Source organism: Canis lupus, chromosome 4 (assembly GCF_048164855.1).
Source record: "Canis lupus baileyi chromosome 4, mCanLup2.hap1, whole genome shotgun sequence".
NCBI classification, from domain to species: Eukaryota; Metazoa; Chordata; class Mammalia; order Carnivora; family Canidae; genus Canis; species Canis lupus.
This window is the reverse complement of record NC_132841.1, coordinates 68,078,193-68,089,344: the sequence shown is the minus strand read 5'-3', so window position 1 is coordinate 68,089,344 and position 11,152 is coordinate 68,078,193. Positions and strand designations below refer to the sequence as shown.

Genomic DNA, 11,152 nt, shown 5'->3' with positions numbered 1-11,152 from the left:
AAAGCCCAAAGAGTTTAAGGTCTAGCCCAGAACACAGGGCTTATCCACAAGAGCCATTAAATGAAACAAACTGTATAAAATAATATGTTGGATTATGTGATGCTAATAATTAGAAGCTATGAATAAATATAATAAAGTATCAATTGTTGCTATAGACAGAAAATTCAAAGAATAAAATGGGCTAGATTCACCAAGGAAGGCTTTAAGAGAAGTGATTGACAAAAGGTTTCTCAAGAGTGTTTGTAGTGGCTCAGTACACCCTCCATAGTGTCAGTGGGAGAGGGGCATAACTGTAACTATGTAGGGGTATTTTTTCTTTAATTTTTATTTTTAGGTATGGCAAGATACACAAAATATATCAGTGAGAAAAACCATTTATTACCTTGGGATTGAGGAAATGAAATGTCTAGTAATGCACAAGACAGTCTCTCACACTGAGATCGTCCTGCCTAAGATACCAGTGGTGCTCCTATTATGCAAAAAGAAGAGCAAGAAATAGGTCACTGACGTAAGTCAAATACCAATGAAGCCATAAACTTTGGAGGAAACAGTGAAAAGGGGGCATAGATCCATAGAACACTGACAAGATCCAAAATAACATTGTAATTAAACGTGAGTGACAAGAATGAGAACTAAGAGTTACCTGTGTGACTTAGGACTGCTCATTGATCACTGCTGGGTCCCTATTCTTATTTATTTGCAAAATGAGTGTATGAAATCTCTGAAGCTTCTATTAGTTCTCACATTCTATGGTCTTTTGCCACCAGATTTTTGAGCCTAAAAACTGACTATCATAAGCATAAATGAAGACATTTGGAAGCCTGCTAACACCTGTAGAAAAGCCCTGACTTTGGAAAGCTTGTAAGGTTGGTAAGTTTGACTTGATAATTCCTCAGCTGTCTTCATTTCAGTGTTTTCCCACCACATACCCACCGAGGAACATTCTTATAGGTTCCCAATTGCCTAAACGTCTACTCCATATGCACAAATATTTTTCCTATATGTATCAGTCTGCTACTTTTATGTAACAAAGCACCCCAAAACCTAATGCCTAACATTTTAAGCTTTAATTTAATAATCAGTTATTATTTCTCATGAGCTGTGGGTGGGCTGACCAGTACTGATCTAAAACAACATGAACTGATCTCAAATATGTTTGCTCCTAATTCATTCTATCATCAACTAGCTAATCAACAGGGGTTCGCAATCCAGACTATTCCAATCTTGTTCTCATGGATATGGCAGGATTTTGAGAGAGATTTCTTATGGCTTAAATGTGGATTTTGTATGCTGTTATTTCTGTCACATTTTATTAGCAAGTAACAAGGCCAGACTCCATTTCTTAATGGGAGGAGCTACAAAGTCATATTGCAAAAGGCATGATTACAGAGAATAGAATGGGCCATTTTTGCAATCAATCTACCACCAAATCTTACTTGTCCTTTTGCCTACCCTCTCAGGATATAGCTAAGCAATGGCTAATAATAGCCCACTAATCAAGATGATGACTTCTTCAAGGATAATGATGACTAAATCTTTAAACTTGGTATCCTTGGTTAAAGCAAGCTCTCAAAAAATATTTGTTGAAATGGCAAGAAACTAATTTACAAAGATATCTTAATACTTACTGTGGAAAATGCCTTCCCTACCTTTTCTCCTCTAAGAGTTAAGTGAACAATTTTAATAATATGTTTTATAGAATGCTATTGTATTGATTCAGACTATTACACATTACTGGAAAAATTTAAAGCTGTAATTACACTACATAGCATATTTTTAAAATCTTATTTAGCTTGTAAATTTTATATTATGCTGGGAACTCAATATGTTTCTTCACTAATGAACAACAGAATGCGTTCTGTCAATAGCGGGACAAAAGCAGCTAAACTAGCATTACTAGGGAATTCTCAAAGTGGAGAGATGGAACTACTCCTCTGAAGTGACGTATCATGTGATGTTAGGTTTCTTTATTTTCTGCATGGTTTAAGCCAAAAACAGGTTTATCATTTTTCCCCACTCTCAATATTTTTAGAGTATTTCACACAGGGATAAAATGTCTATTTCAGTTTTCTTCTAATGCATCTGCTCTCCACTTATGAATGAGCCATCTTTTTTTGAGTATAGTTGACATATAATGTTACATTATTTTCAGGTGTACAACATAGTGACTCCATTTCTCTATATGTTATACTAGCCATCTTTAAAATCTCATTCTTCAGTTCATTCTTACTGTCAATTATTGGATGATTAGGGCTTGCCACTTTGATTTAAAAAGAAAAATCCCACAGCAAACTAACATTGTGTCGTCTTTGATATACCAGAAATTATTCTCAAGGGAGTGCAAAACATTGGGCTATGGCACAAGTTAATATTTCTTGGGTGGCTATAGACACACTGACAACACAAGCCAAATAATTTAGGTAGATACTTTCCTGTTGGTTTCACAATAATCATGTCCCTAAGTAACAGTGAAAACTTTGGAACAAGTAGGTTTTGGGTTATGGTCAACACTGGCAACTGCTCAGACTGTTATTAAACCTCTCTGCATCCTCTGGAAAACAAGGATAATAACAGAATTTATCCCAAGGAATATTTGTAACAATTAAATTACCTAATTCAAGTAAAATATTAAGTATAATATCTGGCACATGGTAACTCATCATTACTATAGTAACTGTAACTCTGTTGATTTGCTTCCTGGATTAGTCATTGCTCTTGCACAAAATGCCCTTGATGCTGACTCTGAACAAATGATGAGTATTGCATTCCAACTGAGCATAGCTTGTTACTATCACTAACAATAGTAATAATAATAATAATAGTAAGGAATAGTAAGATGAAAAATGAAAGGTCATTTTATCCAAGGAATTAATATCTGAAAAGGAAGGTGAAATATAACCACACTATTATAAAAAATGAATATTTAACACCAATGAAAACTCAATATTCAAAAGATGTCAATGATTCCAAAAGAAATATAAAATAGATTCTTTGTATGAAAAAACTAAGTGAGGGATCCCTGGGTGGCGCAGCGGTTTAGCACCTGCCTTTGGCCCAGGGCGCGATCCTGGAGACCCGGGATCGAATCCCACATCAGGCTCCCGGTGCATGGAGCCTGCTTCTCCCTCTGCCTATGTCTCTGCCTCTCTCTCTCTCTGTGTGTGACTATCATAAATAAATGAAAAAAAATTAAAAAAAAAAAGAAAAAACTAAGTGAGATAGGTATGTAGCACAATGTACATTAATAAATCCCAGCTAAAAGAATATCTCTAAGACATTGGAGTAGGAAGTATTTCATGAAGAAACAAAAAAGTATAGGCCAAGAAGGAGAAGACTAATATATTCAATTCAATATATTCATATTCATATATTCAATTCCTTTACATTTAAACTTAAGAACATACACATTTTGCATGAAATAAAAGTGACCATTAAAAAAAAGTGACCATAAATAAATTTAAAGAACAATTACCCAACTAGGAAAAGATCATTGTAACACAAATAATTAGCCAATAATGAGTATTCAAATATACAAATATAACTGCAAATGAATATAAGAAGATTTAAACAACCTAATAGGAAAATAAGCAAAAGATATGAATATGCAGTGTACAGAAAACAAGACCTGAATGTCCAATAAACATCAGAAAAGATGCTCTACTTCCCTGATAATGATGGAAATACAAATTAAAATAACATGAGCAAACTATAACACATCCAACAGATTGGCAAAAAAAAAAAAAAAAAAGGTTAAATCTGGCAAAATCAGCAGTTAGTAAGGAATTGAGAAAATGGAAATGTCAAAGCATTATTGGAGAAAATAAAAGTTGGCACCACCTTGAGAGTGTTTTGTATCTAGTCAATGTGAAGATGTGTCTATTCTGTAACCTAGTTATTCCAATGCCTGCTGTATAAACTAGAGAAATTCTCCCACATGCTTATTAAGATGTAATATACATAATGAGATAAGTATGGCAATGTTTATAGCAGCCCTGTTTAAAAGAGTGCAAAATTCATATAAATTGTGTTAGTCATACAATGGAATACTGCACAGCATTTAAAATTTAATGAAGTAGAACTGCATGAATTATAAAGATCAATCTTGAAAAAGTTTGAGTGACACCACATTGCAAAATGCTACACCAACTATGATACTGTTTTTTTTAATTTTAAAAACATATAGTGCTATATTACACAAATGAGTTATTAACACATGTACACTGTGAATGTATACAACTTTGAACAGAAAGGATACCCATCATTCTCAGGCAAGTGGCTGCATCCGAGAAAGAAGAAGGGAATCTGTGAGATTATAAAAAACTTTAGTTGTTTCCATGCATTTTATTTCTTTAACAAAAATTCTTAATACAGAAAAATGTAGACGTTTTATATAATCTGTTTAGATTATATATTTATATATGTAAATATATGTGCATATGTAGATACTTCTACATATTTGCACATATTTTTAAAAACTTAAAAATATTTCTTTGGTTATTTTTGACATTCCTGAAATATTTTGGTCATAAAAGGATGGGGAAAGTTTACCGATCATTTAGGAATACTTATAAATTCAGTAGTAAACTGAAGCATATTATAACATTCACATTTCCAGCTGTCACTCACTGGGTGATTTCCATCTTACAGAAGATAACTGAGACCAAGAAGCATCTCAGTTGCCAAACAAAAATTCCAAAACTATATGTTCAAACTCATAATTATTATTCCTAGCAGTAACTCTCAGATCCTTATTAAAAGCCTCTTAAATGTAATTTTATAAGATTGGCTAAAAGTAGAAAGTATAATATTATTAGAAAAAAAGAGAAGAAATAAAAATATATGAAAAACAGACATGAAATTTGTGTAAGTTAAATCATTGCTATTAAATATACTTATAGGTAAATCCATAAAACCCTATATTTATATTTTATTAGAACCTAAGAGTATTATACCAAGTGGTAGAATAATATATGCTAGTAAGATTAAAAATAACTAATAACACTTGTCATCATGTTCTATATGCTCTAATAATGTAGGAATGTGAGCAATACATTTTAGAAAAATGCCCATCAAAAAAATTACTCTTCTTTGTTTTTATTTTGAAATATAATGGGCTTCACTTCTGTTGTCTACATTGTAATAACAGCCTTAACCCAAAGGTGTGATTCAAAGAATGGGAATTGTGGACAGTAGGTTATACGTTTTGTGAAGGTATAAAACAAATATTTAGATGCAATTTGCTACTTTTACACATACAGCTTCCCTGAGAGTGTGATTAAAAGTAGACTATCTAAAGGGGTGGAGGTGAGGTCTCTTCTCAGAGAACAAATAATAATTCTAAAATTCTTTACATATAAGATGAATACTACAGCTTTTAACCTGTATGTCATACATCTATGAATATTCAAAATAAGGATTAAGCATTAATAATATGCAATGAAAATTAATTTTATGAATTTGTTTCTTACCTCAAATTATAGTTCTCTTAGTTTAACTGAAGGCACTTTTGATTTAAAAAAAAAAGTGTAATGAAGAAAAATGGAATCCATGATGGTAATTTGCAAGAAATGGAAAGAAGATTATAATAATAACTTTAGTGATGTTTTAGAAATTATTTTAGTAGACTTTATTTTTAAGACGTTGTTATTTTATGGCAGTTTTAAGTTTAATCAAACTTGAGAGAAATGTATGAGGATTCCCATACACCCCTGCCCTTACACCCACATAACCTCTGCATCCATTATCAACATTTTCATCCAGAGTGGTATAGTACATTTGTTACAATTGTTGAACCTACATTTATACATCATCATTACCTAACATCTTTGGTTTACCTTAGGGTTCTCTTTCACTGTTATACATCCTAAGAATTTGGATGAATGTATAATAACATATATCCATTGTTATACAGTTGACTCTTGAACAACACAGGGATTGGGGATGGGCAAAAATCCATATATAACTTCTGACTCTCCAAAAACTTAATTATTAATAGACTACTGTTGACCAGAAGAAGCCCTACCAATAGCATAGTTGATGAATACATATTTCATATGTTACATGTACTATAACCTATATTCTTACAATAAATAAGCTAGAGAAAAGAACATATTAAGAAAATTATAAGGAAGGGAAAATAAATTTATAATATTAGACTGTAAAAAATCCACTATGGGTGGACCCATTCAAACCTGTGTATTCAACGATAATACCATATATTTTCACTGCCCTAAAAATCCCCAATGTTCCCCCTATCTATCCCTCATCTCTTCCAATCACTGGTAAGCACTGATAATTTTCTGTCTCCATAGTTTTGCCTTTTACAGAGTGTCATATATTTGGAATTATATAGAATATAGCATTTTCAGATTGATTTCTTTCACTTAGTAATATACATTAAAGTTTCTTCTATGTCTTTTCATGGCTTAATAGCTCATTTATTTTTTAGCACTGAATAATATTTCATCATCTGGACATACCACAGTTTATCCATTCACCTACTGAAGGATATTGCTTCTATGTTTTGGCAATCATGAGTAGAGCTGCTATAAATATCTATGTCCAGGATTTTGTGTGGATGTAAGTTTTCAAATCCTTTGGGCAAATACTAAGGAATGTGATTACTAAATTTAATGGTAGAGTATATTTAGTTTTTAAGAATCCACCAAATTCTCTATTGAAGTGACAATACCACTTGATATTCCCACCAGAAACGAATGACCTTCCTCTTGCTCTACATACTAATCAGCATTTGGCTTCATCAGTATTACAGATTTTGACCATTCTAATGGGTATATAGTGGTATCTCATTGTTGTTTTAACTTATGTTCCCTGATGACATATGAGGTGAAGCATATTTTCATATGTCTATTTCCCATCTGTATATCTTCTTTGGTGAGGTATCTGTTAAGGTATTTGGCCCACTTTTAAGTGGATTTTTTGTGTTCCCATTATTGAGTTTTAAGAGTTCTTTCGATATTTTGAATAACAGTTTTTTATTAGATGCGTCCTTTGAAAATATTTTCTCCCAATCTGTGGCCTATCATCTCATTTTCTTGACATTGTCATTCACAGAGCATAAAGTTTTTCATTTTAATTAACACCATCTTATCAATTATTTCTTACATGGATCATGCCTTTGGTTTTGTATCTAAAAAGCTATCACCATACTCAGGATCACCTAGGTTTTCTCTTATGTAATCTTCTAGGAGTTTTATAGTTTTACCTTTTACATTTAGGTTTGTGATTCATTTTGAGTTAATTTTTTGTGAAGAGTGTAAGGTATACATCTAGATTCACTTTTTACACATTTGATGTCCAGTTGTGCCAGCACCATTTGTTGAAGACTATTTTTGCTTCATTGCATGTTTTGCTTTCTTGTCAAAGATCAGTTGACTAATATTTATGAGTCTGTTTCTGGGCCCTCTGTTCTGTTCTATTCATTTACTTGTCTATTATTTCACTAATACCACACGGTCTTGATTTCTATAACTTTATATAGTAAGTCTTGAAGTCAGATATGTCAGTCTTCCTACTTTGTTCTCCTTCAATATTAAGTTGACTATTCTGAGTCTTTTGCCTCTCCATATAAACTTTAGTGTCAATATCCATGAAATAACATGTTATGATTTTGATTGGGATTTCATTAAATCTATAAGTCAAGTTAGAAAGAATTAACATCTTGACAGTATTGAGTCTCCCTACCCATAAACACCAAATATTCCTCTATTTGTTTAGCTCTTCTTTGATTTCATTCATTTGAGTTTTGTGGTTTTCCTCATTGAGAACTTTTACTTATTTTCCTAGAGTGACACCTAAATTTTTTATTTTCAGAGGTGTTAATGCAAATGATATCGTGTTCCTAAGTCAAATTCTATGTGTTCTTTGCTAGTATATTAAGAAAGTGATTGATTTTCATATATTAATTTTATATACTGCAACCTTGCTATAATTGCTTATTAGTCCTAGAAGGGTTTTTTTCCCCATCAATTCTTTCAAATTTTCTACATAGGTCATAATGTCATCTGTGAACAAAGAAAATTTTATTTCTTCCTTCCCAATCCATATACTTCCATTTCTTTTTCATGCCTTATTGCATTAGCTAGAACTCCCAGATATTGAAAGGGAGAAGTGAGAGATTCCATCTTTGCTTTCTACTCAATCCTACAGGGAAAGCTTTGAGTTTCTAATCATTAAGTTTGATGTTAGCTGAAAGGTTTGTTTTTGTAGATATTCTTTATCAAGTTGAAGGAGTTCATCTATATTCCTTTGTTGCTGAGACTTTTTTGAAAATCATGAATGGGTCCTAAATTTTGTCCAAAGCTTTTTCTGCATCTATTGATATGATCATGTGATTTTTCTTCTTTAGCCTGTTGATATGATGGATTACATTAGTTGATTTTCTTTTTTTTTAAAATTTTTATTTATTTATGATAGTCAGAGAGAGAGAGAGGCAGAGACATAGGCAGAGGGAGAGGCAGGCTCCATGCAGGGAGCCTGATGTGGGACTCGATCCTGGGTCTCCAGGATCACGCCCTGGGCCAAAGGCAGGTGCCAAACCGCTGCGCCACCCAGGGATCCCCATTAGTTGATTTTCAAATGTTGAATTGGCCTTGCATACCTGGGATAAAACCCAATTGGTCATGGCATATTCTTCTTTTTATACAATGTTGAATTTATTTGCTAATATATTGTTGAGAATTTTTGCATCTATGTTTATGAGAGATACTGATCTATAGTTTTCTTATAATGTTTTTTCTGGTTTGGCATTAGGATTATAAGGACCTGTTGAATAAGTTAAGAAGTACTCCCTCTACTTCTATGTTCTGAAAGGAATTGTAGATAATCGGTGTAACTTCTTCCATACGTATTTGGTAGAACATGCCAACCAACCCATCGGAACCTGTTGCTTTCAGTTTTGGAAGATTATTTATTATTGATTCAATTTCTTTAATAAATATAGGCCTATTAAGATTGTCTATATCTTCTTGTAGTAAATTTTGGCAAGTTGTATTTTTCAAGGAATTTGTTTTATCTAGGTCATCAGACTTGTAGGCAAAGAGTTGTTCACAGTATTCTTTTATCATCCTTTAAATCTCCATGGTATCTGTAGTAATATCCCTTCTTTCATTTCTGGTATTAACAATTTATGCCCTCTCTCTTTTTTTCTTAGTTAGCCTGGTTAAAGGCTTAACAATTTTAATGGTATCTTCAAAGAATGAGCTTTCATTGATTTTCTCTATTGATTTCTTTTTTTAATTTTACTGATTTTCTGCTCTATATAAATAATTTTTTAAAAATATTGACAGAAGAAAGGCTAAGTCTGGGTTTCTAATTCTCTTGATTAAAAGACTGAAGAAAGTTATATCTCTATTAAATGATGTATAATCCTGTGAAGTTCTTTAGAGGAGCAGTAGAATATTTTGTTGATATGAAATGTCAATCTATAACTTTTTGAACTCTTTCTGTTTTCCTCTGTTATAACACTTCACTTTTTGGATCTATAATCTTCAATGATATCCTTTTTTAAAGAATTTTTTAATTAATTAATTAATTAATTAATTAATTAATTTATTTATTTATTTTAGAGAGAGAGAAAAAGAGCAGGAGGAGGAGCAAAGGAAAAGGGATAAGTATACTCTATGTTGAGCACGAAGCCTGACACAGGGCTCAATCCCATGACCTGAGATCATGACCTAAGCTGAAATCAAGAGGCAGTTATCTGGCTGACCAACCCAGGAACTTCTCTTCAACAATACCTTATGGGTATTTTAAAGATTTCTAAAATTATTTTCTCTTCTATTGGAATTAAACATATAACCAACAAAGTAACTTCTAATATGCATCCAAATGAGACTGAAGAGACACTCCTTTGATGTTGGAGGATGTCATCATATGGACATGACCGTCAGTTGACCCATGAGCTAGCCCCGGGCAATTACAGACTCTTCACTCCCTCTCCTGTCCTGGGGATGTACATTCTGCCCACCATTTCCACACTATGAGCTGCTTCAAGGACATAGCCTTGAGAGAGTAAGGTATTTTGAGACCATCTGGACTGAAAAAATGACTGAATCCAGTTAAGGCTTCTACATAAACTTTAAGATTCTGACAGGTAGGTGTGGAGATCTACTTATTTTGTAGCCACCCAAGAGAAGCCTCATATGTAAGTTCCCTTGCTTATTAAAACTGCCGCTTACCACCTTGAGTGGTCTGACTCTTTTTACAGTCTCTCCTTGACCTGTATATCGAAGCTAATTTCATATTTCACCCAAGGAACTACTGAGGTTGCAACATCAATATTTGGTCTACTTCATGCTCTCTCCATCTTTGTCTTAATTGTATTACTGCTAATATTAGCATGTTAAATTCCTCCATCTTCCATTTATTTATTTTAAACAGTGCAGGAAAATGTAATAAAACACTCAATGGATCTACAAATAGTACCATTGTAATACAAAGATGATTGTTTATGGAACCAAACAAGTTGACTGGTAGGTAGAAGTGGATAGCAATGCTTGATATTCTGTTAATAGATAAAAGTCTAAATTTGAAATGAGAAAAATGGTTTAAGGGCAGCAGACTAAAAGTTGAGTTCCCATAGATCACACAGATCTGCCTGGCTACTTTGGTTAAAGAGTGAAGATTTAAGTACCATGACCGTTGAAAAAAGAAAAATTATACACACAAGCACATACACACACACACACACTCCAGGTGATGAAGGGTGAGAAAACCTCTCGTCTCGAATTTAGTTTAAATAAAGAGAGAGTGACATCTCCTACTGCATGCTAGCAAGCTGTACCACATAGGTCAATCCTGATATTAACATAGTTACAGACTGTGGGGTTAAATGTAACCTTACAGACCAGCTTACTTGAAATGGTGAAACCATCAGGTATTCTGACCAAGAGTACCAGCTTTGGCCAAAGGCTAGCTGCTCTTTCCCACTTGCTTCTTGTGCAATGCTTGCTGTCTTATCTTGGTTCCTAGGCTGGTAGATTGTGTGGTCAGTAGTAAAGTACTGTCACTAGACAGAATCCAATGAAACCCATTTCAGACAGTATTTTTTAAAAAATATCTTTTGCTACCAGAGCAGATACAGTCAAGGGTTAGGGACCCAGAGACCTACAGTTGAGTCGGTCAAAGGTAT

At 33.2% G+C, this 11,152-nt stretch overlaps 1 long non-coding RNA gene across 1 annotated transcript; it reads left to right on the top strand.

Annotated features, from left to right (window-relative positions):
- Positions 1-764: 764 nt before the first annotated feature.
- On the top strand, positions 765-10,312 carry LOC140631614 (uncharacterized). Its single transcript, XR_012029140.1, has 3 exons — positions 765-866; positions 6,449-6,579; positions 9,588-10,312. It is a non-coding gene; the product is annotated as an uncharacterized lncRNA (long non-coding RNA).
- Positions 10,313-11,152: the final 840 nt, after the last annotated feature.